The sequence below is a fragment of the Pararge aegeria genome, chromosome 8 (assembly GCF_905163445.1).
Source record: "Pararge aegeria chromosome 8, ilParAegt1.1, whole genome shotgun sequence".
Classification (NCBI taxonomy): Eukaryota; Metazoa; Arthropoda; class Insecta; order Lepidoptera; family Nymphalidae; genus Pararge; species Pararge aegeria.
Genome location: NC_053187.1, coordinates 4,476,234 through 4,501,545, shown reverse-complemented (window position 1 = coordinate 4,501,545; position 25,312 = coordinate 4,476,234). Strand labels below are relative to the sequence as shown.

Below are 25,312 nucleotides of genomic sequence, written 5' to 3'. Positions count from 1 at the left end.
TTAATCGAATGCCTAATGATTTAGATGAAAAAAACGTTTCACATGATGCTGATCATCATGTATCACCCTTGCTAAAATTATTAAAAGTTAAAACGACCGGGTCCTGATTCTTTAAAAAAAATCAAAGTTTAGCGGTCTTAATTATAACAACTCTTCAACATTTTAAGTCCATTAAAGTCCCACAGCTGGGTACGGGTCTTCGTTCTCGAGAGAATAAGAGTTTAGAGTTTTGACTCCTCATTTGTGGGAGTGTTATACAATTTGCAGGTTAGTTCGCTACCATCTAACGCTTTTCACGATACAAAAGTGCTTATTGCACCTACTTAGTGAAAGAAACATGTGTCGTGGATTATATCAAAATCTTCCGCAAAGTAACCTGTGCTTTTATTCAATGTTGTTATATTAATCAAATTTCATATCAAAATCTGCAAAGTAACGCTTGCTTTTATTCAATGTTATTATATTAATCAAATAATGGAAACCATTTGGCTATACGAGTTACGTGGAAATTGGAGCACGACCTTTCGCTTATGTTAAATCGCAGACAAACAAACTGTGTCATTTCCACCTGATGGCATTGAACATATCCTATTTGACTAAAACTGTCTCGCTACATCCGATTTCGGCGTTATAGACTGCCTACATGTTAAGGTTGGGCAATCCGCATGCAAACGTAGGTACTAAAGGCTACGGCAGCCATTTACAGGCAATCAATCGCAACGATTGATTGCACACGGTAATAATATAAGCTGTGATAGCCTACTGGTTAAAGATCTGTCCTTCCTTTCGGGTAACCGAGTTCGATACCAGACACGCACCTCTATCTTTTCGGAGTTATGTGCGTTTTTATATAATTGTCACTTATCGGTGAAGGGAAAAATAGTGAGGGAACCTGCATGGCTGATAATTCTCAATAACTTGGCCAGCGTGGTGGACTACGTCCTAAACCCGTTCAAATTCTGAGAGTCAACACACCACGTAGTCTAAGTACCTGTGATCCCCAGTAACATAATCCCAAACCTAGGCTTCTGGAACAAACATGGATGACTGGAGAGAAGTGCAACTACAATGGCAAAGTTACAACAAGCAACGTGCCGAAAATGGCCCTAAAAGAAAAATAGAAACGTGTGTGTGTACACGCGTTAGAAGTTATACTTCTTTGGCGTAATAAGATAAAAATCTTTCAATAATTTTATTTTTCGCCTTATTCTAAGTTTGCTGAAAAACTACACTAACTAAGGTATTTAATACATTGAAACTTTTATTATAGTTATAATATAACGCATTATCTAGTTTAATAAAGTTTATTGAAATATCACCAAAAAATAATATTTCTACCTAATTAAAGAAATCGACATAATAAACAAAATTAAATTTGGAATACTCACAGAGACAACCAAGTTTCACTAAAATACAATTGAATTAATGAAAACACCGGAATAAGCCTTTGAGAATTGAAAGTGTACACTGTCAAACCTTATTGCTAACTTCAGGGAGTCTGTTTTTTTGTGACGGTATGCGCGCGCATCGTAAAAATTTACTCTCATCATTTTTCCCTAACGCGCCAAAAGATGCAACATTTTGATTGAACTCATTCATCATCATCTAAAATCTTAAAAAACTTCGTAGGTATATTATTAAAATAAGTAGGTTCCTATATTTGTTTTGAAAGTTATGAACCATGCAAACCGTAAAAAAAGAAAACTCGTTGCATATAAATAAGCTGTTAAAAATATCTTTACAAAATTGCAAAAACTTTTTGTGTGGATCGTGGCTAGACCACTTTTACTTTATAATCATTTAAATATCTAAAATTTAAATTTAGATTTTTTACTCTATACTATAATAATGCCATTATAATTTTAGTAGGCACATATTATGAGCTGATTTGCATAAAAACATCGTTCACAACATAGCGGTATCGCTAACCTTTTATTTTTTTAATATATGTCCCGTAAACACTAAGTATTCCAGCGCAGTCTTAACTAAAGATGGGCTGACCCGTTTCGCGAGTCCAAAACTTGTAATTTTAAACGTATTAAGATAATGGTTATCATCAGAAATAATGAGTATATCCGAAATATCTTCTTCTATTCCTTATCCCGCGTTATCACTAAACGTCCTCTTCACACTTGAAGAAGGAAAATTAATAATTAATATATAATAATACCTGCTACATATTATCGGTAGCTATATCCCTTGTTCTTTTTTTTTTAACAGGTTCTTTGGGTTGTTAGTATTTTCCTTTGCTGCACAACTAAGGTATATAAGAAAAAGAAATGGTATATACTGGATTCGAAATTCAATTTATTTAGATTTCATTAAGTAAGTAAGTAAGTAGTTTACATAATTTTAAATATATTCGGAAACAGGTTATGGTTTTCTACAACATTTAATTTATATAGCCTGCACGTCTCATAATAATACGAGTGTCAAGCATCTGAAGCAACTGGATTCTAACAAATATTTGCTATAAGTTGTGTAATTTCATACTTTCGGCATCATTTGGGTAACGGACGAGTCACGTATATGTGAGTAGTAACCTCACGTTGTTATCTCGCGAATTTCGTAACCTACGGCTGCAAACTAGATGCCTCAATTTGGAAAATGAATGCCTAGACGCAGCGCAAACAGAAACTTACGTTTTTCCGCTTTGAATATTTTATTTTTATACAATCAAAAAGAAATTAACCACTATCTACACAGACGTATCTATAGCTCTTCGTGTCTAGTTGCTTACTTTCAAAATCTAAGTGCTTCTAATCAAACATAAATGTTTTGTTCCGGAATCAAAAGTCACTGCGTATGCGCAGCGCCTTACACCCTTACTGATAAATGTTGTACAGCGGTTGCATATTTACGTTATTTAATTATTTTCTTTTTCTTTCGAATGAAAAATTACTGATTACCGGTAGAGAGAAAACATTATTTTTTATTACTAATTATCTAGCTTTCCTTAATACCCCCACTATAAGGAAGGCGGGTGAAGCGATAGGAGCTCGATTTCACTTTCGGGGGGCCGAGTTCGAATCCCAGCACGCATCTCTAACTTTTCTAAGTTATGTGCGTTTTAAGTCATTAAAATATCACTTGCTGTCATTCACAATGGTGAAGTAAAACATAGTGATAAAACCTGCATGCCTGAGAGTTCTACATTATGTTCTGAAAGGTGTGTGGAACCCACCAATCCGCACTGGGCCAGCGGGGTAACCCCTTCTAACTAAGGGAGGAGACCCGTGCTCTGTAGTGAGCCGGTAATGAAGGAGAGTAGGCTCTAGGTTCCCACCCCAAAAATCAACAATTTGAAGGTTCCGATGCGGTTCGAATAGCATGTAGTTGGCCCACAAGGGGCTATCGACTTCACAATCTACATGTCATTGTTTTATGAAAAGTTGTGTCAATGAGCATGCTATGTAACTCAATTATTATGACTGCCATTGTTCTTCGGGATACCGATCGTGATGAATGATGTCTGCAAAGGCTAATTTTCCACCTATTTCCAGAACACTGCACAGGTGAGAGTTTTTTTTTAAATCGTAAACTGGTGTTTTTTTTTTAAATCTTAATAATTGCCGGCCCATTTGATTGTAAAACCATCGCCTATAAATAGAGCTTCACAACTTGCTTTTTTTTTATTTTATCAATTTTTGATGCATTCTATGGAGTCGTAGAGTATATATAATATATAAAATTTTATACTTTTATAAATGTTTTTAACTACACTTTGTAACAATATCAGTACCTATGAGTACCTACTTGATGAAGTAGTTAAAATATATTTAATCAACAAAAATAGTCGGCAATATTTATATATATACCTACCGAGTATCTTTTATTAAATCACAACATTTTTATAGACTAGGAAAAACGTACCAGCTTTAAAACTGAGTTAGTTAGCTTTGACATTTTTTCTATCAAGAATTACTTATTTTTTTCGCTGAGAAGAACAAAATAGGTTATTAATAATTTAAGTTATTTCAACTATAATAGTAAATAATTATTAAAGTAATTTTATAAAACCTTCGATAGATTTCCCGGTAGCGGCAAAAGTAATAAAAATCCATAAAAGTGTGGAGTTCTCGTAATTTTTACTAGTAATTTAAACTTTACTCCTTATTGTCTATGCTTTGTCACGCAATCTGACGCATTGTTTGAACACCTACAGTAGGCGATTAACCTCTGCATACCGTCTCCCATACGCCATCTAACCTTAAGTTTGCCTTAACTAATCATAAAATTGCACACACGATTTCCTAGTGACATCAACTAATGAATAGGAATAACAAAAACCGGCAAAGTGCGAGTCGGACTAACGTACAAATTGTTCCGTACCTTCCTAACTAATATTATAAATCTTAAAGTGGCTTTATTTAGATTTATAATATTATTATGTATGTTAATTTATGAAAGTCAGTCTTTCCTGCCCTAACTAAGCAACCGAACAACTGGTTTTTTGGCATAGAGTTAGGTGAAAGGCAAACAAATGGGATTCTACAAAACCGTGAAAACGTGGACCAATAACGCAAGCAACAGCATATTTACAGTTATCTATGAAAAAGGCAAAAATCATGTCTGATAGTGAGCCCATTAAATATTTATTATGTTCTGGTTTTCTGTTATTGAGGCAACAGAAATACATCATCTGTGAAAATTTCAACTGTCTTACTATAACGGTTTATGAGATACAGCCTATGACAGACGCACAAACAGACAAACGGAAGGACGTTACGGGGTACGTAGGTACCCATTGGGTATATAAAAAGCCTAAAACAGTCTCACTGCTGCACTAAAGGCCTTTCCCAAAGGGTTTGCCATAATCATTAATTCATTACGCTGGGCAGACGGGTTAGTGATGGCGCAGAAAATGCTAGTACATTTTTTAACATTCCCTTTCTCCGTTATATTGCCTTGGTTGCCTTCTACGACACCCGCGGGTCGAGGAGGGGTGGTGACAACTGTATTCTGAGCTGCCGTAACCACACTGCACGATACATACAGAAATAAATGTCTTTAAGCCGAGCTAAAGACATTTATTTCTCAAAAAGAATACAATAGTTCACTTACACAGAGAATACTATACACCGAGAATAATATTTTAAAATTAGTAGATACAAAATCTCAAAGTGCTTTACAAATGTGCGTTTAGGTACGGAACCCTAAAAATGTACACACAAAGAGTAATTCAGGCCTTGAACCAGACCTTATAGTAAGACTGAACGCGTTGAGACAACCCGTGAGACCTCCATTGTTCCGTACGAGGCGGATCCAGAGCACGCTATTCACATATAATGAAATCATCATAGAAATAGCTGGCGTGAAATTAAAGGCTTTGTGTGTCAACGGAATAAGGCATTTTTAGGGTTCCGGTACCAAAATAGTAAAAATTAGTCTGTAAGTTACGTAATAATTTACATCTTCGGGCACAAAGACATATTTCAGTTACGATATATATATTTGTTTTATCTTTTATTTTATATATTTACTAGCGGTCCCTCTAGACCTCGTCCGCGTACAATTCAACCTTAAAAGATAGACATGTGGACTTTTTTTAGAACTTTGCAACTTAAAAATTTATAAGTTAAACAAAGGATTTTATCGAAACTATGCAGTACCATGGCGTAGTGCTTGTATACTTTTTGGGTAGCTACTCTACTCTTTGGGTTTGTTGAGTTGCGTTTCGTCGAAAAGCATTTTTTAAAATTTCACTACAAGTTTGCCCTTGCTACAATCTCACAAATGGTTATGCGAGCTAAGATCGTAGCGGGTTAACCTGTTAGGCAATTAAAAGCCATACTTAGTAGGTCAAATCATATGGACTTTATTTGTTTAATCTGTGGTTGGTTGGTTTTTTTGCCTTTGAGCAGTTTTCATCCGATCATGATAAATTACAAAAAAATACCATTTTCACACAAAAAATCTCCAATAAATAATTTTGTAGAGGTGAATGCATATACAGAGGTGCATGTCTATACAACAGGAGAAATAATAAAACATTTTGGAAATGATTATAAGTTTTCTTCATGGGAACGGAACCATAGGTGCGCGAGTCTGACTTGCACTGCGAATTATTTCTTCGACTTTTCTGTTTCATTGACTAGTTCTTGGCCAGTATATCACGTGCTAGAAAGTTGTTTATTATGAAAACCATCCATAGGTGTTATTTTAGATATTCTCAGTTTCACTTTTTGTGGACGTTTTTTCGTATTCAAGCTATTTCTAAGCTTTACTCAGCGATCACTCGGATTTGGTAGAAAGATTTGGTTATAATCTAATATAACCAATTTAATTAACAAAGTTTTTATGTTAAAATAACGATTATATATTTATGATCAAAACTCTGTACGTTTTACTATATAATATATACCCCATATAATCGAAAAATGTGTACTGAGTTTCTTGCCGGTTCTTCTCAGTACAATCAGCATTCCGAATCGATGGTAGATTCACAGCTTTAGCTTCTCGATTATAGGCATAGGTACGTTTGCGGGGTCGCAAACTTTTGTCAGGATGGTCAAATGTTACAGTAAATTTATAAGTGGGTAAATAATTAAACTTTTGATTACTATAAATTCATATTTGCCATATATTAATTAAATAGATAATAGATGGTATTCAACAAACAAATAAAATTCTATTTAATTAACATATATAATGTTCATGACATTGAGTTGGTGGGTATTTTGATATAAATACGACTGCATTATCGATGTACCTCAGTCCTACATGGACTCTAACGATGCAAAGATTCCTCCCGGTGTCTTAGTAGTTTATCACATTTTTCAATATGAAATACTTAAATAAATTATTATTAGGTATTATCGAAATGCACTCTCACGCCCGTGTACAAGAAAAATATATATAGTGAGCCAAAATTATTACTATTATATTTATCATTCCTCTGGTAACATAATTTTATAACCATGCCGTTTATAACCCTCCTTAAACTCCTCATCTTTCATGTCACTGGCGCGAAACTCCCTCTACTTCCACGTTTAAAAAAATTATATGCAAATTGACATCGCGCTGGTTGCATATCGTAGTAATAGGCTTAAGAAATGCATACCGACGCTAATACATTTTCGCTATTTAAAATTCTACAATTAGCATGTCGCGTTGCAAGATTATAGCTCTCTTTGGATGAAGCCGGATTTTTCAATCGGCCCACAATATACGCCCACTGCGTTTTTTTCCATGGTTTTATAGATACTTTGCATCTTAAACATTCGCAGACTGAATTACGGTGCCCCGAGCATTCCGAGTGGCATTGTAACCGGTTTTCATCTCGTTGCCTCTGGTATTACGTGTCCTACCATTGCTATTTTGTTCGGGATGCAGGTACCTACAGGCGAGATCATAAATAAAATAAATATATAAATAAATATACTACGACAACACTCACATCGCCATCTAGCCCCAAATTAAGCGTAGCTTGTGTTATGGGTACTAAGATGACTGATGAATATTTTTAGGAATAATATACATTATACTTAAATAAAGATAAACACCTGAAAAGCACACAAACATTTTCCAGTTGAGGGAAAGCAGGGTCGCCCACAGCGCCAGTCGGCCGTCAAATATACTACGACAAAACACACACGTCGCCTCTAGCACCAAGTAGAGTAAGTAAGCGTAACTTACGTTACGGGCACTAAGATGATGGGCAATAAGAAATATCAGATATTTCTTTAAGTACCAACTAAGCTCTACTCTTGAATTTTTATCACATTCTAGGGCTTCTGGCAGAAATCTCTTTAGGGAAAAGTTGTCCTTGCAATCGTCCTTGGTATGTTATTTTTTAAATTTCTGGTACTTAATAAATAAACAAAAATAATGAATATTTTTATGAATAATATACATAAATACTAACAATAGGCAACACCCAACCACAAACATTTTCCAGTGGCGGGAATCGAACACACGGCTGTGGACTCAATAACCAGGGTCGCTGCAAACTGTGCGAATTGGCCGGGTTATTGTACTGGCTGTTATACCAATAGCTAGTTAGTTATATAGGATAGGCCAGGACACCTGACCGATAAGCTACTTATCTGATGATTTACAAGAACTTAAGAAAACATTAAAGTTCTAAATTCTTCATACTTGTTTTACGAACATATCTGAGAACAGAAAACGAAGGATTCAATCTGGCCATTCTTGGGATATTTCTTTCGTTTTCTTTTGTTGAATTTGGTTTCTTCTGGCAATCAAAATTTCATGGGCTCTAAATGTTTTGAGGGGAAAACAAATGCAAATACCTGCCTGCACATTTTCTGGCTACCTCACCTAGTTCTTCATGAGGTTTTTGCTGTAATTGAATTATACAAGAGAATATTTTATTTTGCCGAATTCCTGTTAATTAATTTAAATGTTATTAATTGTTATTCATTTGATTTTTAAAAGTTTTTGTAGCGTTTCCGTTCGGGGGTATCGACGCTGATCCACTTGCTTTAACCGTAAAGGAAAACATCGCTAGGAAACCTGCAAGCCTGAGACCTCCTTAGTTTTGTCAAAGGCTTGTGAACTCTACAAATCCACAACTATTGGCCAGCGTGGCCGACTACGACCGGAAAACAGCACTGCGATAATGCTGCTTAGCGGCAGACATAAGCACTTCCCCAGACGAGCTTTGCTTACTGCGACGAAACAAAAATAAGTAGTACTACCTACCGGTAGTGATGACTTACGGAACTGAGGCATGGTCGCTAACTATGGGCCTCATAAGAAGGCTCAGAGTCACTCAGCGGGCGATGGAGAGAGCTATGCTACGTGATCAAATCAGAAATGAGGAGATCCTTAGAAGAACTAGAGTTACCGACATGGCTCAGCTAGTCGCGATGCTGAAGTGGCAATGGGCAGGGCACATAGCTCAGAGAACCGATGGACGTTGGGGTCTTAAGGTGCTGAAATGGCGACCCCGCGTAGTACCGGTAAGCGCAGCATAGGTCGGCCCCCAACGAGGTGGACAGATGACATCAGGCGAGTCGCTGGGAGCCGCTGGAGCCAAGCGGCCCAGGACCGTATTGTGGACAACTCTATAAAAGACCTATTTCCAGCAGTGGACGTCGATTTGTTTTGTTGACATGTTTATGATGATGATGATAACCTACCGATACGGATGGCGGTTTTTCCTCGGGCGGAGCCGCGGTTGACAGCTAGTTATTTGTATGAGAAGGCATACTGAATTATTACTAAGCCGTATAATCAGCTATAACCCTATTCCACAGCTAATAGGGGACCCTCACCTTAATCTGTACAAGCGTAACCGGTTTAGATTGCGTGTTAGAGTTATTAGAATCTGCAAAGCCACGCGAACTTTTTATCGATGACTCATTTGTAATTATTCTTTGATGTCAGGAAGTAAGTGGGTCTCGTGAAGGTAATAATCTGTTGATTGCATGATTTTATTAATCATTTTATCTCTGCATATCATCAGGAGATGGGTATTAAAAAAAACATCTGTTACAATCAATCTATCTTTTATCTTCTTCTATATATATATATATATATATATATATATATAAAAGAGAAAGTGTGTGGGTATGTTCCGTATAGGCTCCGAAACGGCTGGACCGATTTTAATGAAACTTTCAGGGAAACTCCGGATTGACCTGGCGAGTAATCCTGTAAGTTTGGTGACGATCGGAGCACTCCTATTTTTAAACTGTCAAACTGTTAACCGCTCGAGAAGAGAATAGAAGAGAATGAATACGGAGAGAAATAAATGATTTAATATATTATAAAACTTAAATTAAAAATTTAATGATTTAAGTTCATTGTTTAAATAAAATAAAGCAAAATTAAACCCGGCGAAGATGGCTGGGTACGCTAGTAACCTATAATAGTCTACTGCGAGACTAAAGGCCTCGCTTAAAGGGAGGATTTGCCCACAAACGCCCTGGGCAGATAGGTTGGTGATCGCAGTAGATTTTAGTAGCATAAGTAGCACAGAGGACTATGCTGCCCATCCTCCGTTATATTCCCTTAATCGCCTCGTATGACATCCGCGGGAGGAGGAGTGCTGGCGACAACTGCATTCAAAGTCAAAGTCAAATATTTCTTCATTCAAATATACACATAGATATGGCACTTTTGATGTGTACATTACATGTAAAATATGACATAGAAGTGAGTTGATGGCCATAACTAAATTCGTCAACTTAAAACTAAAGCTACGAGAGTTCCAAACGCGCCCTGGTCTAAGTAGCCCACAACAAACGTAGCCGTTTGTCATTTAAAACTATTAAAGAAGCAACCTGGTTAGAGCAATAATTTACACCCAAGCATTTTTATCGTTGACGTAGTCCTTAATACTATAATAGGACTTTGAACTTTTTCAGAGACATCTCTAAGATATCAACAGTTCATTGTAAAATTGTATACATATTCTGATCTGACGTCAGCTGCTGCCACAAAGGCCTAATAATTGTAGGCCTATTTTTAAAATTTGATATTCGAAAATGATACCGAATACGTGCTATAAATTTTTCAAGGTTTTAAACGTAAATATCACAGAATATTAGGATCTTAAGGTTTTTTTTACGTACACTAACTATGGACGCTTGCGAAGTTTACGATTTCATACGAGGGGTATTCTTACTTTCTTATGTGAAGGCTGCGTGTAGGTGTGTAACGTATCGTCTTATTTAAGCAATATTTGTGTCGTAGGCTTTATTTTGATAAGCGAGTCACTACGTGAAACCTCTTCCATAACGACTAATATTATAAATGTGAATGTGTGTTAGTTTGTTTGTTGTCCTTTCTTCCCGTTTCCGTCTCTCCTATGAGGTATTGAGGCCGGTGCCCAACATTAGGACGGTATTAGGACTAAACAAAGGATAATCTTTTGAGGAACCCAGGGCCTTCTTCTGATAAGACCACAACCCTCAACACAGCGGTGCGTCCGGGAAGGCGACCTAAAAATACTCTGATGATATTCAGCCAAGAGCCGCGAATTTATTTCTGCACACTTTGTATAGAGAAATCCTCTTAGCTTACCTACACTGCGATATTTAAATTAGCCATCGATTTATTCGACTTCTATAACCATTGTAAGTTAGATAAGTTTCTACAAATGGTATTGCGAATGAGATGGCCGCCGTATATGGAATGTCGAGAGTTGAACCTCTTGGGAAGAGAGGCCTTTGTATGTTAATTCAGCGATTATGTATTACTTACGCGACGCCTCTCGTCACGCCGACTGGGATGTCCCTTTGATACCTGCGTGACTTATTAATGCAGTTTTTGATTGTATAATGACGGCTTTTGTAATTATCGTCACGTTTTAAGATGGTCGACTGATAATGTATTGAAATGGTATTTTCCAGGAAAACTTATAAGTTAGGTATCTATTCTTTACCTTCGCAAGATTTGTTCCAGTTCAAGTTAGATTGCCTTTTTTAAATTGCACCATTAATAGGTTTAGCTCCGAACGAGGAAGTCCTCAATTGGTACAAAATAATTCGAAGGACAGATGAAAATATTGGGGAAAACTATGCACATAAAGTGTTAAAGTTACGTTTTAAACTGTAACGTCTCTATAAATCTCAACTCAAAATACATGTACTTAGATCAATGCTAAAACCTCCATACGGCCTGCGGCCACGCATTCTATATAAGCAAATACATACCTACTCACATTGGAAATCTGCGCGCGAGTCTGTGGTCTATTTTTACCTGAGGTATGCGAGCTGGCGCCTTCGGGTCATTGTCCGGCCCTTCGATTGTGTACCTCAGAGCCCCAGACCTCAGTCGTCTCAGATTTGTGAAACAAAGGTGAACTTGAATGTGACTAATACTGCAATATCCCGATGAAATAGATATAAAACAGATATACCAATGGCGTGCATAGCGAGTATACAAAGGGTATGCAGATGATATAAAATGAAGAAAATCTCCATTACGAGTTATAAAAAACTTAAGGCATTGTTATATAAAACCTACCCTTAAGTATTTATTACTCGTACTGAAGATTTTCTCCATTTTATATCATCAGCTTTTAGCAAGCTGCCTTGCAAAAATTAGACAGGTTTTCCCTGGTTTTTATGTTAACTTTGGTTAAATTGCAGTTAATCCTACTGTCAGAAACCTGAATTAAGTAGGTGTAATAAGAAGAAAGGTCAGAAACTGTAAGTTCACACACATTAAACCAAGGCTCTCAAAAAAGCAAACAAGTTGAAGTAAAAAAAAAACTATCCACTTTTTTTTTTTATGTGTACTGTAAAGATACTAATGCTGCAATATCCCGATAAAGATACGCAATATTTATTAGGTATACGTAATCAGAATAATCTGGAAGACAAATTTTTGTCAAGGTTTAGTTTTGTGAAATTGCTATTTATATTTTATTTTACAGTCAGAAACCTAAATAATTCAGGAAGGTAACTTAAACGAAAGAGTTTCCGGAAATTGTTTCATAAACCTCATGCATAGGCTCACAAAAGCAAACAGATTGAAGTAAAAAGAAAAACTCTATCCACATTTTGAATTTTTTTAACAGCACGAAAAATATGTTTTACGATTTGGGAGGCTACCCCATAAATCTTAAATTCCGTAACCTTTAAATAACAACTAATTAATAATATCAATCAATTACAAGAGAAACATATAAAAATTTAAATCGTTATTTCCTTGTAGAAGTTTTTTACGAAAACATAATAATATATTCTTTTTAAACTTCAAGATTATAAAATATCTAAGATTTACTTGTGTAATATTTCACACTTTCATTAGTTATCCTGTATTAAAAAAAAAAATTTTGGGCATTCGGAAATACCCACCTATGCCTTAATTTCTTCATTATCATCAGCTACTTGTAACAGTTCACTGCTGCACTTAAGGTCACTGAAAGTGGAACCCTCTGAATCGTTGTCGTGTTTTTATTCCGGAAAAAACACAGCGGATGAAGTAAGTAACAAAATCTAGATTAATGCCAACAATGTATTTATAAGTACCACTAGGTAATAAGCACGCAGAGCACGTGCGATGTGCATATCGCTGTATCGTTAGTTAGAAGTTGAGAAGTAATAGTGCGAGAACCATTTTCCTCGGCAATTTTCATTTACCACATATAAAACGTTAAGGCGATAACCGTAGGACTAGGGTTGCCAGACGGTCGGGAACTGGCGGGATTCTCCCGAATTTTTGTATGTCCTCCCGACTCCCGACAAAGCGAATAATCTCCCGAAAAACCAGTTCGATAATTTTGAGTTCACATTTTCGTCAAACGAAACTTGCAAACAAAACACAAAAAAAAATTACAAATACCTACTTATGGCAAGAACAAAAACAATAAACATGCTCATTCGGTTCTTATCTTATGTGTCACAAATACCTACTATGTTTTTTTTTTCTTATATCTACAGTGCTATGCAAAAATATGTTTGTTTACTTAATATATTATGTATAATTAATATTATAAACTTATTTTTTTATTTCTTCCGACCAAAGCAAACCAAACCAGAACGGATTGGTGGACTTTTGAGAACTTTATGTAAATCTCTCAGTTATGCAGGTTTCCTAACGATGTTTTCCTTCATCTTTGATGTAAGTTATATTTTGATTACTTAAAAAGCACATAACTTAGGAAAGATAGATAGATAGATAAATTCTTTATTGCACACAATTAAGGGATAAAGAACCTATCCTATCCTATCCTATTAATATTATAAATAGCAATGTAAGTTTGTTTGTTACGCTTTCGCGCAAAAACTACTTAAACGATTCTCATGAAACTTTGGACACATATTCTTGGAAGTGTTAGAAGTAATATAGGATACTTTTTATCCCGACATTAAGCTCAGTTCCTTTGGGAGAGGGCATAAAAGTGTTTGACGCTTTCACACCATAGCTACGACAAATTATAACCGATTTAAATAATTATTTTAGTACTACAGAGGTTATGATATATGTTACATTTTGCCCAAACTGTGGTTGAAGATAGAGGACAGAATTCCTTAGCAAACCCTTCATTTAAGGCTCAGCGATACTGAAAACTTTTTAGAACTACAAATAAATTTAATGCCACACCAAAAAACAAAATCAACGCAGACGAAGTCGCGGGCAACAGCTAGTAATATATATTTAAAACAGAAATACAAGAAAAATAAAATAAAATGCGCAAAGGCGGTATTATCGCTTAAAGCGATCTCCTCCAGACAACCCTTAATGAAAGAAAATGCTTATGGAAACGGTATAGTATTAAATATGTCATAACATAAACTACATCAACTATATATAACAATAATGCATAAATAGCTAATACAAATACAAATAATAATAATATATATATAAACATATATAACTTTATGAATCCGTAGATAAAAAAAAAGTTAGGGATGCGTGCTGGGATTCGAACTCAGTCCTCTAAAACTGGGCTATCACCGCTTCGTAGTTATATTAAGCCCATACTCTTAACCTAACCGTTTTCTATGCAGCATTGTACTGGAAGGTTTAATCGCATGGCGGCACAGCTTCCCGGTCGGATGGTAACTAGCCGCGGCTGAAGCCTCCTACCCAATTAAACTAGAGAAAAATCAGAAATTATAGAATCCTAAATTGCCCCTGTCGGGGATCGAACCCGGGACCTCCCTCTTATAACACCGTAGCGCTTACCACTGCGCCAGGTATTCAAAATTATTTCAAATACTAGGCAAACACTTCAGTATTATTTAAGATAAGGGATTAAAAACATTTTGTAATCACAAAAATTACACTCAACTGAAACTATTTACATTTCCAAGGTTTTGTACTATTTGAGTTTGCGAGAAAGATTTTTTTTACGGAATTTGCAGTGTAAAGTAGGTACGAATTACAATGCCAAATCTATACAACTTGTTTACTTCAATTTAGGTTTAGAAACCCGTGAACGAAAACGACTTTTTTTTTTATAATTTATGAAAACAATTTTGTTCGTTAAAACAAAATAGAAAGTCAAAGCTTTGCTTTAAAATTAATTACCACTCTTGTGAAATTAAGCACACTTCTAAAGCAATACGGGTTTCTAAAAAAAAAACGGGTAATATGCAACACCCCTAACCATTCCATTTCTGAAGCTAATAAAGAAGAATTATTCGGGTGTCGTTTTGGCAAATCTATAAATGCAGACCGTGAAAAAATACAAAAAAAAAAAACTTTTCGAAGTGAATCTCGATGAAACGAAAAAATAAGTCCATAGAGACACAAACACATAAATGCATAGGATTCAGCCGGCGAGATAATGAGATAGAACACATTACACATTTTGTTTCCTTCTTAAGTTACCAAGGAAACCGAATAATACCTAAAGAAACAAACACGTAAATGTATAGGACAGAGTGAGATAGACAACATTATGCATTTTTTTACCTATTCTAGTTACCATGGAGACTAAATAATAAACCTTACATTTATCCTAATAGTTCTGATACTCTACATCCACCTCAATCTCTCGTAGGCTACTTTTCAGAAGCTACACTTCTGCCGTGTGTGAATAAATTGCACAGGATTTTTCAGTGTGATAAATCAAATGAGGTCGATTGAAGTTCAAATTCAAATTCAAAACTTTTTATTCATGTAGAATCTATAATGTTTTGTCTGAATCTTCGGAACTTTAACATGCCTATTCCCTTCTGTTTTGTTTGGGGTTTGACAATATTGTATATATTTATGTATTATTGATATTAATTTTATAGTTATATATTAATTATCATATTATATCGTCAGTTTATTATATGTATATATGCAAATATATATGTTTAGTTATATGCACCACCTACCTTTCTTCTTGAGCTGTGTTGAACGCCTTTGGTTGCCGCCAAATTGTATACTTTTTGTTAAATTTTTATTTATAATTTTACTAAATGTTTATGTGGTGTACAATAAAAGTGTATTCATTCATTCATTCATTCACCTATCAGTGACACTTATGAAGGGTTCATACATTTATATCACCATAAAAGTTAGGTGGATAGGATGGTGATAACACATATTGAGTGTGTTTCTGCAAAAGTTCTTGATGTATCTCCGTGCTCTCATATTAACCTATATTTTTAATTGGATACAGTGTGACAGTTTGGAGGACGTGTTCCTTGCATGGTCTGCGAAATTTTGCTCCATTTATAGACGGTTTTCCACATATCAACGGGTGGATCATTCTCGATCTGTCAATTATTACTATTAATGTAAGATGCTTAATAATAATAGAAGCGATGTTATTAGCTCATTGAGTAGAACATCGACTGTTCGAATACCTGCACACACCTCTAACTTTTCTAAGTTATGTGCGTTTTTAGCAATCAAAATATCACTTACTTCAACGGTAAAAGAGAACATCGTGTGGAAATCTCGTTGCCTGACAGTTCTTCATAATGTTTTCAAAAGTGCGTGCAGTCCACCAATCCGCATCGGGCCAGCGTGGTGGTGGTTTTAAACCCTTCTTATTGTGGGAGGAGACCCGTTGCCTAGCAGTAGGTGAAGGGTTGATATGATGATGATGGCTAAATAATTCATTAAAGCCAATTTAGGACCGGAAAATTGCTTGACTTCGACAAGTTGAGAATAAAGTTCTAGCCTCAATCGCTTCGCGTTATGAACCGTGCAACGCTATAACTAGTAAATACCTTTCTGTAAATTATTGTCCTAACCCTGTATAATGAGCGTAATAGAAGGAAATGCGAAAATGATGACTGTGAGACGTATTATTACTAAGTCGTTAGCAGGAGGTAATTTTAACTCAACTTTGAGGAAACCTTCACGTTTTGTTGAAATATTACGTTGATAGAATTCAGCTGCACTTAATTAAAGTTCGCAATAAGGCGCCCAGTGGCGTGCACTTACATGCACAAAAGCAATGCCTACCCTCAAATTCAAATATAACTCGTATAAGGGGAGTATTTTTGCCGTTTTATGCAATTTGCCTGCTGTAGGAAACCCAGTGCACGCCTATGCTTATTTGTGTGTTAGATGTTTATTTGCGATTTTGCGCGACTGCAATCAACGTCTAAGATGGTAACTGCAAACTGCCATACCCCTTATACGGCAGTTATATTAATGCACGTTTTCACTAACGACGGGCAAGGCAATGCCTAAATAAGTCGTTATACAGTTATCTAAGGTGATTCCTAGGAATTCATCAACCGTTAACCAATAGTGATCACCCAAGAGTTGTAACTTTTTTCTGTAGACATCGCATACAATATTAGGCATTCGATATAGGCGATACCTAAGTTAAGTGTTACAGTAAATTTATAAGGTGGGTAAATAATAAAACTTCTGATAACTATGTATTCATTTTTGCCAGATATTTTCTTAAATAGTTATTAGATAGTTTTCAAGAAACAATAAAAAAATATATTTGATTAACAACCAATGTTCATGACATTTTGATATAAATACGACTGCATTATCGATACACTCCAGTCCTCCCTCCGATGTCGTCGAGCCCTGGGGCTGTTCTCATGGCGAGCTCTCGCCCCACTCCCCCAGTGACGCCGTAGCAACCCCTCAGGTGGTTATCGGCAAGTGTCCATCCGAAAAATTAATGAAAATGATACACTCCAGTCCTACATGGACTCGAACGAGGCAAAGATACCTCCCGTTGTCTTAGTCGTTTATACGGCGGTGGAACTCCACCAAATGTACAAAACACCTATGTCCAGCAGATGACGTCAATTGGTTGAAATGGTGTTGATGAACCGCCTGTTCGAAAAACACTACGAAAGTGGAGTAAATAAAATAAATATGCTACGACTATACACACATCGCCATCTAGCCCCAAAGTAAGCGTAGCGTGTTATGGGTACTAATAAGACTGATGAATATTTTTATTGAATAATATACATAAATACTTATAGTATACATATAAACCAACAGACACTGAAAAACATTCATGTTCATCACACTAACATTTTCCAGTTGTGGGAATCGAACCCACGGTCTTGGACTCAGAAAGCAGGGTCGCGGCCCACTGCGCCAATCGACCGTCAAACTGATTGTGGAGTGGTGTTTAATGCTTAATTCTGTAACGATATCGTACCTGAACGCTTAATCACTTAGCGGTTTGTCTTGGTCAGTAGGGTAGTCTTCCACCAGAAATACAACTTTCCCAATAGAAGCCAATAAAACAGTACTGGATAAATCGTACACTTTCAGTAGGACGTAGTAAGAAATATTTATTAATGCAACTCATAAATTATGTGAGTAAGCGACAATAAATAACGAATACAACAATGAAATAACAATCAACCGCCTACAATATTGTACCTAATGATGTAATGCTACAAACATTTTATGCGTTAATTACTTATTGAATAATAATTATTATGATCTTTCAATACACACATAACTAACAATTTAAAAACTTACTAAAAAAATATTTTATTTTCAAAAGAGATTGTTCAAAGACAAATCTTTAGTTTTCTTATTTGGAAAATACAAAATTAGTATAATTTTACACATAAACAAATCAATGTAACAAAGTAAAACTAAATAAATATTGGATAGAAGCAGGCGTTACTTTGCGGAAATCCATAATATATTATGAAAATTAAGCTTAATTTGCTATACTCTGCGAACAGCAGGAGAATCTGTATGGTGTAATTTATAATGTCTTCAATCCGTATACTTCACACCAAACAGATTCTCGGCAATGTAGAGTACATTGCCGATTTACGCACGTTTCGCTCCGAAACCGGAGCATCCTCAGGAGATGTTGACTTTACAATGAATAAGAGGAAGGATTTCAAAGGGCATAAGGCAATGTTGTAAAAATAAAAGAAAGTTATTGTGGAAATGTAGAGGAAAAGGTAGTTATATACATAAAAAAGAATTTAAAGCATACAGAAGAAGGCTAAAGAATATTATAAAATTAACTCAAAAAGCTCAAAACGATTACAAAATTAAAACTGCTAATAATAAATCTAAAACTACATGGAGCATTATAAATGAATATAAAACTAAAAGTAGTGAAAATAAAATATATCAGATTAAAAAAGAAGGCCTAATTGTAACAAACCCTAAAGATATAGCAGAGGCATTTAACGAGCATTTTCTCAATCGAAAAAATATTAAAACAAATAAAAAAATTAATATTGTTTGGAATAAATATAACTCAATTTTTTTGAAACCTTCATCACCCAAGCAGATACAAAACATTATTAAGCTATTAAAGAATACAAATAGCTGTGGGTATGATGAGATTAATACTAAAGTAGTTAAATATGTGTCAGAGTTAATATCGCCAGTGCTAAGTTACATCACTAATTTATGTGTAGAGCATGGTGTTTATCCGGAAAAACTTAAAGTGTCTATAGTGAAACCGTTATTTAAAAAACACGATACAGAGGATATGGACTGTTATCGACCCGTATCTTTAGTTCCAATTTTTTCCAAAATATTAGAAAAATATATTTATAATTGCTTAAATGATTATTTCGAAAAAAATGGTGTACTCTCCGATGTTCAAATAGGTTTTAGAAAGAATAAATCGATCAATTTGGCTATTTATAACCTTCTTAAGGAGGTTATGGTTAATAGGGATAAAAAGAAGCTCGTATGCGCGTTGTTCATGGACCTTACTAAGGCATTTGACTACGTTGACCATAACATATTAATAGATAAACTTAGTGTATACGGCATTAGAGGGAACGCACTGGCATTGATCAATTCATATCTGACAGGTAGGCAGCAAATGACGCAGATTACAAGTTTAGTCGGGTACAATAAAACTGAAACTGCATATTTATCAGAGTCAAAAACTGTAATAACTGGAGTTCCGCAGGGTAGTATATTGGGTCCACTGCTGTTTATAGTATATATTAATGATTTTCCCAGGGTAACCGATCATAAGATGGTTTTATTTGCTGACGATAGCACAGTGATCTTTGTGGGTGAGAATAAAATAGAATTTGAAAATGATATAAATGATACAATATGTAATATTATTAATTGGCTGACATTTAACAATTTAATTATTAATCTTGACAAAACAAAAATTATGACATTCATGAATAAAGGTAATAGTATGGCACTAGACATTAAGTATTTAGGTAAAAAAATTGAGGTAACAACAAACACAAAATTTTTAGGCTTGCAAATTGATGATAGCCTTAATTGGAAGAATCATATTGAGAATTTGTGTTTAAAATTAAACAGATTTTCGTTTGCATTATATATGCTGTCGAAAGTGGTTAATCAGACAGCGGTTATAATTGCATACAATGCGTATGTCACAGCAAGTTTAAGATATGGTATAATATTTTGGGGTAATTCGTCTGATAGAGAGCGAATATTTAAATGTCAAAAGAAGTGTCTAAGAGCTATATGTCACTTGCGTCCCACAGATACGTGTAAACCGTATTTTGAGAAAATGAAAATACTAACTTGTCCTTGTTTGTATATTTATGAAGTTCTGATATTTATCAAAAAAAACAATCACTTGTTTACATATAGTGATAGCGAACGCAGGAAAAATAAATTATTGTATAAGCCACATTCCACAGCGTTATTTGGGAATAGTATTTTCATTATGGCGCCTAAAATATACAACAAATTGCCAGCGTCGCTGGCCAACAGAAGCATGAATCTTGTGGATTTTAAAGATAAGATAAAAAAATTACTTATTGGGAAATGTTATTATACCATCCAAGAATATTTAACAGACACAATATTATAGGTTTGACATTTACAGTGATTATAATTTGACATGAATAATAATATTTGTACTTTTGATATCACTCTTAAATTTTATTCTTATTTTAATAATATCGATTGATTTAAGATAGTATTATTATTGTATAATTATTGTACGATCATATATATTTTTTGCATGCCATCTAAGGCGGATTGTTTGTCCCTTTGTTTTGTGTACCTACCAACAATGTAATACCAATCTGCAAATAAACGATTTGATTTGATTTGATTTGATTTGAATTTTCTCTGGTCTGGTCTGGTGGGAGGCTTTTGCTAGTGGCGTGGCTAGTTACCATTTAACACCCAACCGACAAGGCGTGCCGCTAAATGATTTAGCGTTCCGGTACGATGACGCGTAGAAACTGATTTAGGGGATGAGGTTTAATACCACTGCGGATGGTAACGACGAATTAAAAAAACGGATGACGGCCGAGGCCGTGGGTTCGATTCCCACAACTGGAAAATGTTTGTGTGATGAACATGAACGTTTTTAAGTGTCTGGGTGTTTATATATATATTATAAGTATTTATTTATATTATTCATTAAAATATTCATCAGTCATCTTCGTACCCATAACACATGCTACGCTTACTTTGGTGCTAGATGGCGATGTGTCTATTGTCGTAGTATATTTATTTACTATTATAGTATAAAGGAATACGTAATCAATAAAAAAGCTTGGGTGTGAATTATTACTCTAACCAGGTTGCTCTTCTAATAAGTTTAAATGACATTGTGAGATAACAAAAAAATGGTGATAACAAAAAAAAAAAACACCCGGCTGAGTTTGTTGTGGGCTTCTTCTTAGACCAGGACGCGTTTGGAACCCTCGCAGCTTTAGTTTTAAGTTTACGAATGTGGCTATCTCACTACCGTGTAATTAAGTGCCACCTATGGGCCTACTTGAATAAAGATATTTTTACTTTGACTTTGACTTACTGCTATATCCCTAACAGGTTAGCCCGTTACTATCTTAGCCTGCATCGTCACATACCAGCAGGTGAGATTGCATTCAAGGGATAACTAGCAGCGGAATAGAACAAATAAAAAGTTAATAATATGTCCGGTCCTAATTGTGAGACGCTCTACTTCTCAAAGTCAACTGACAAAAGAAAAATTAGCGAGAAAGCGTCCAACGTATCACTTACTAGGAAATTTTAATAATTAATTCGCTAAGAAAGTTTATTTAAAATAACGTATACGCATTTACTCATACGTAGATGTGGTTTCAAAAGATGCTAACGGCGTAAATGCAAATATTATTCACTGCAGCGGAATGTCCCTCGGACCGACAACCGGATTCTGTGCGGAGGTTGTAAGTAGACTAATGCTACAGTAATTTTATAAAGTTAAGTGATATTTCCCAAATATTTTATTATTTAAATTGATATGCATTTTATAAAATTTTCTGGTAATTCTTATTTAATTAATAAATAGTTTTCAAGAAATAATTAAAATTATATTTAACTCACGGCCAATGTTCATGATATTTTGCCGGTGGATATTATGATATAAATACGAGTGCATTTTCGATGCACCTTAGTCCTGTATGGACTCGAATGATGCTAAGATATCCCCTAGAGCAGTGGCTTCTCGGCCAGGGTATGCATAATAAAGGAATATGGCATGAAATGTAAAAATCCTTCTATTTTATGAGAAATACAAAAATATTAGGGTAGGCAGTGCTTTCGTGCATATATGAATTGCACGCCACTGCTAGTGGCTTGGTCGTTATCACAAACGATTTTCTAAAAGGCACATATATCTACAGTCCTAATAAGTTATACCCTATTTGATTTGAACTGTCATAGAATGCTAAATAATTGCGTGTAAGCGTAACATGTGTTAAAAAGATTGTGCGCTGAAATAGAAACAGTTCACCCAAAGCGTCATTTTGTCCGTTTAACCAAATCGGTTCAGTAATTGAGGTGTTATTGTATCATGATCGTGAAGGAGTTGTTAACATTTAAATTTTAAAACATTTAAAATTATGAAGATTTTTGGTGACCTCCCTTTGGTTTTAGATGCGGAGGTCTCTGGTTCGATCGCAGGCAGGCAGTTAGGGAATTTATTATTTCAGAATTTTCTCTGGTCTGGTTTGGCGGGCTTTGGCTGTAGCTAGTTACCACCATTTTCTTCTTTCCCCTCCTGGGCCTGTCTCCGTACTTAGTTGGGCGGAACCATCTATTGTACGTAGAACCGCAGTACGCTGGAGCTCACTCAAGCAGAGCTAGCAAAACCAGGAGAAAAAAATTATATCCCCTGACCAGGGATATAATTAACGAGTCGAATTATAAAAAGCACGGCAACACTGAATAGGAGAAGTTTATCCCCGTTTATTATTACACTATATTATTGGGATATTATTTCCACGTGTACGCCAATGCTCTGAGAGTTGATAAAGCTGTGGGAGAAGTTAAATGGTTGTCCTTTCCCCGGGAAGATTGTCTCCTGCCCATGCTACAAGAAGAAGCTTAGAAGGCCGCCCAGGCCAAGAGCTTAAGATAGTGATGCTGAGGACCCAATGCCGCGCGTTGTTATACTACTCCTTTGTATCGTAGCATTTCGTATTCCCGTACGCACGTCGCATCTGATACCTTATATTATAAGAGAGCCTGTCAACAAACAGTTCTACGGTTCGACGGAATGTTTTTAATTTATTGAAGTTATAGTTCTTTTAGCGCGTTAAATTTTTACGTCAAGTCAACTATCAAAAATTAAAGTTTACATTTAATTTAAAGAGTAAGAGAAAGCCAACGACGCTCATTTATTAAAATCAACAATTTAGGAATAACGATGGGACAAACATACCAGCTGACTGCTTAATTTTTTTTCCTTATATAATTTTTTATTCCTCTAGGAGTAAACACAAGTTAGCCTGGTCGCATAAAAAACTGTAATTTAGCCATACAAATAAATTCCGTTGGCCAGAACGGAATTCCTTCCACACTCCATAGCCGGTACTGGGTCAGCCAGTTTTTGTTGAGCAGCCAAATGCCAGCTGCTTTGAAAATTTAAACTCGTATTCGTACAGTATGACATTACGCATGACTCAACTTTCGCTTTTATTTTGCGTTGTCTTTATTTGCGAAATTTAGAAAATTTTACATTATTTTCTGCCTAAACCAGCTGAACGACTTCAGTTTTATGGAACTTTTTTGTGCGTGCGTGCTTATTAATTTAAATTATACGCAGAGGCCTAAAATATTCCATCTGCTTACATTTTTATGAGCTAAATTGAGTAAACGGAAATAAAATGGTTAAAAGTTCAATTAAGGAAATAACCTCGTCCTACTTTTCTAGTCCTGTTAGTTGGCTGTCCCAAATTTTTTTAAGTATCAGCTGAGATCGTTTTATAACTAATGGAAGCATTCTTAAATTCATACGAAAATTCTATTAAAGCAGTTTTCACTTTTACTTACTTCTTAGCGATGGACTTTCATAACTTTTAGGTGAACAATATATTGTACACGTCTTGCATGGTTTACGCACTCTATTTGTGTAAATGTAAAAACCAAAATACCCGCGGACTCGACTAATACTTCTGTTTCAAAACGTTCACCTAACGAACTGTACGTTATTATTTAATTTATTAATTTTACTTTTTGTTTCATTTAATTCTAAGTTGTGTACACATACTTTGGGCTTTAGCTTAGAAAAAAACTTGTTATGACTGATATTTAGATCTACCTTTAGTTGTTACCTGTTTTGTGTTAAATATCAATGCGTTATTTTATTTTCGGGAATATATTTATTTTATTTCTGTTATAAATATAACCTAAAACTAACTATGTAAAACTAAATAAAATTTAAACTAAATAAAACTAAATAAAATTTAAAACGTCTTCGAAACTACCGCAGCCAGGCACAGTTCATAAGATGCAGCATTGCCCCTTTGGATGGCCAAACTAATTCTTTGGCCAAGGTAACTGCCCGCTCTAAGGTTGCCTGGAAGAGATCGCTACTAAGCGCTAAAGCCGCCTTCTGTACTTTTAAAGTTTCCTCTTGTTGTGTCATTTTTTTTCTTTTTGTGTTGTACAAGTAAAGTGTATAAAACAAATGAATCAAATAAAGACGTAATCCTACCACAGAGCTAAAATTAAATTTTTCTCGAATTAACTAAATATTTGGGATGTTTGGATACCTATATAAAGAATATAGGTATATTATATATAGGAATGTGTTAAGAATATAGGAATGTGTTATAACAATATATATATAACTTATATTTTGTTATAACACATTCTTCTGCCATCCTCAATCTGCATCTATCTAAGGACAATCAGGGGTTATTGGACCCCATAAAAACAGAATAAACCTCAACCTTAATCTATCCCGTAGAAAATAAAACAGAATTAGGAACAAACGCATCGTACCGGAGTTGTATAAAGCTATTGCTAAAACGACTACGCACGTATATACCGCCGGTATGTACACGCAGGACCATTGGTATTTTCTTCACATGCGTCTTCAGTCTCCATGCTCGAATCACTTCCGAGTTCCATCCAATCCAAGTAAATCCTAGCAGCTGCTTACCTACTTACTCTATCGAATCGATTAACGATTTCCCTCCCTTCGTTTCAGTTGTCCATGTATTTTTCACGGACGTCTACCATGGATAATTTGATTCAGTTTTTATTACTACGA

General features: G+C 35.2%; 1 protein-coding gene across 2 annotated transcripts in view; it reads right to left on the bottom strand.

The window, feature by feature from the left end:
* The window catches only part of LOC120625584 (ATP-binding cassette sub-family G member 8), a 78,889-nt gene that overhangs the window by 14,366 nt on the left and 39,211 nt on the right, over window positions 1-25,312 (bottom strand). The window lies entirely within an intron of this gene.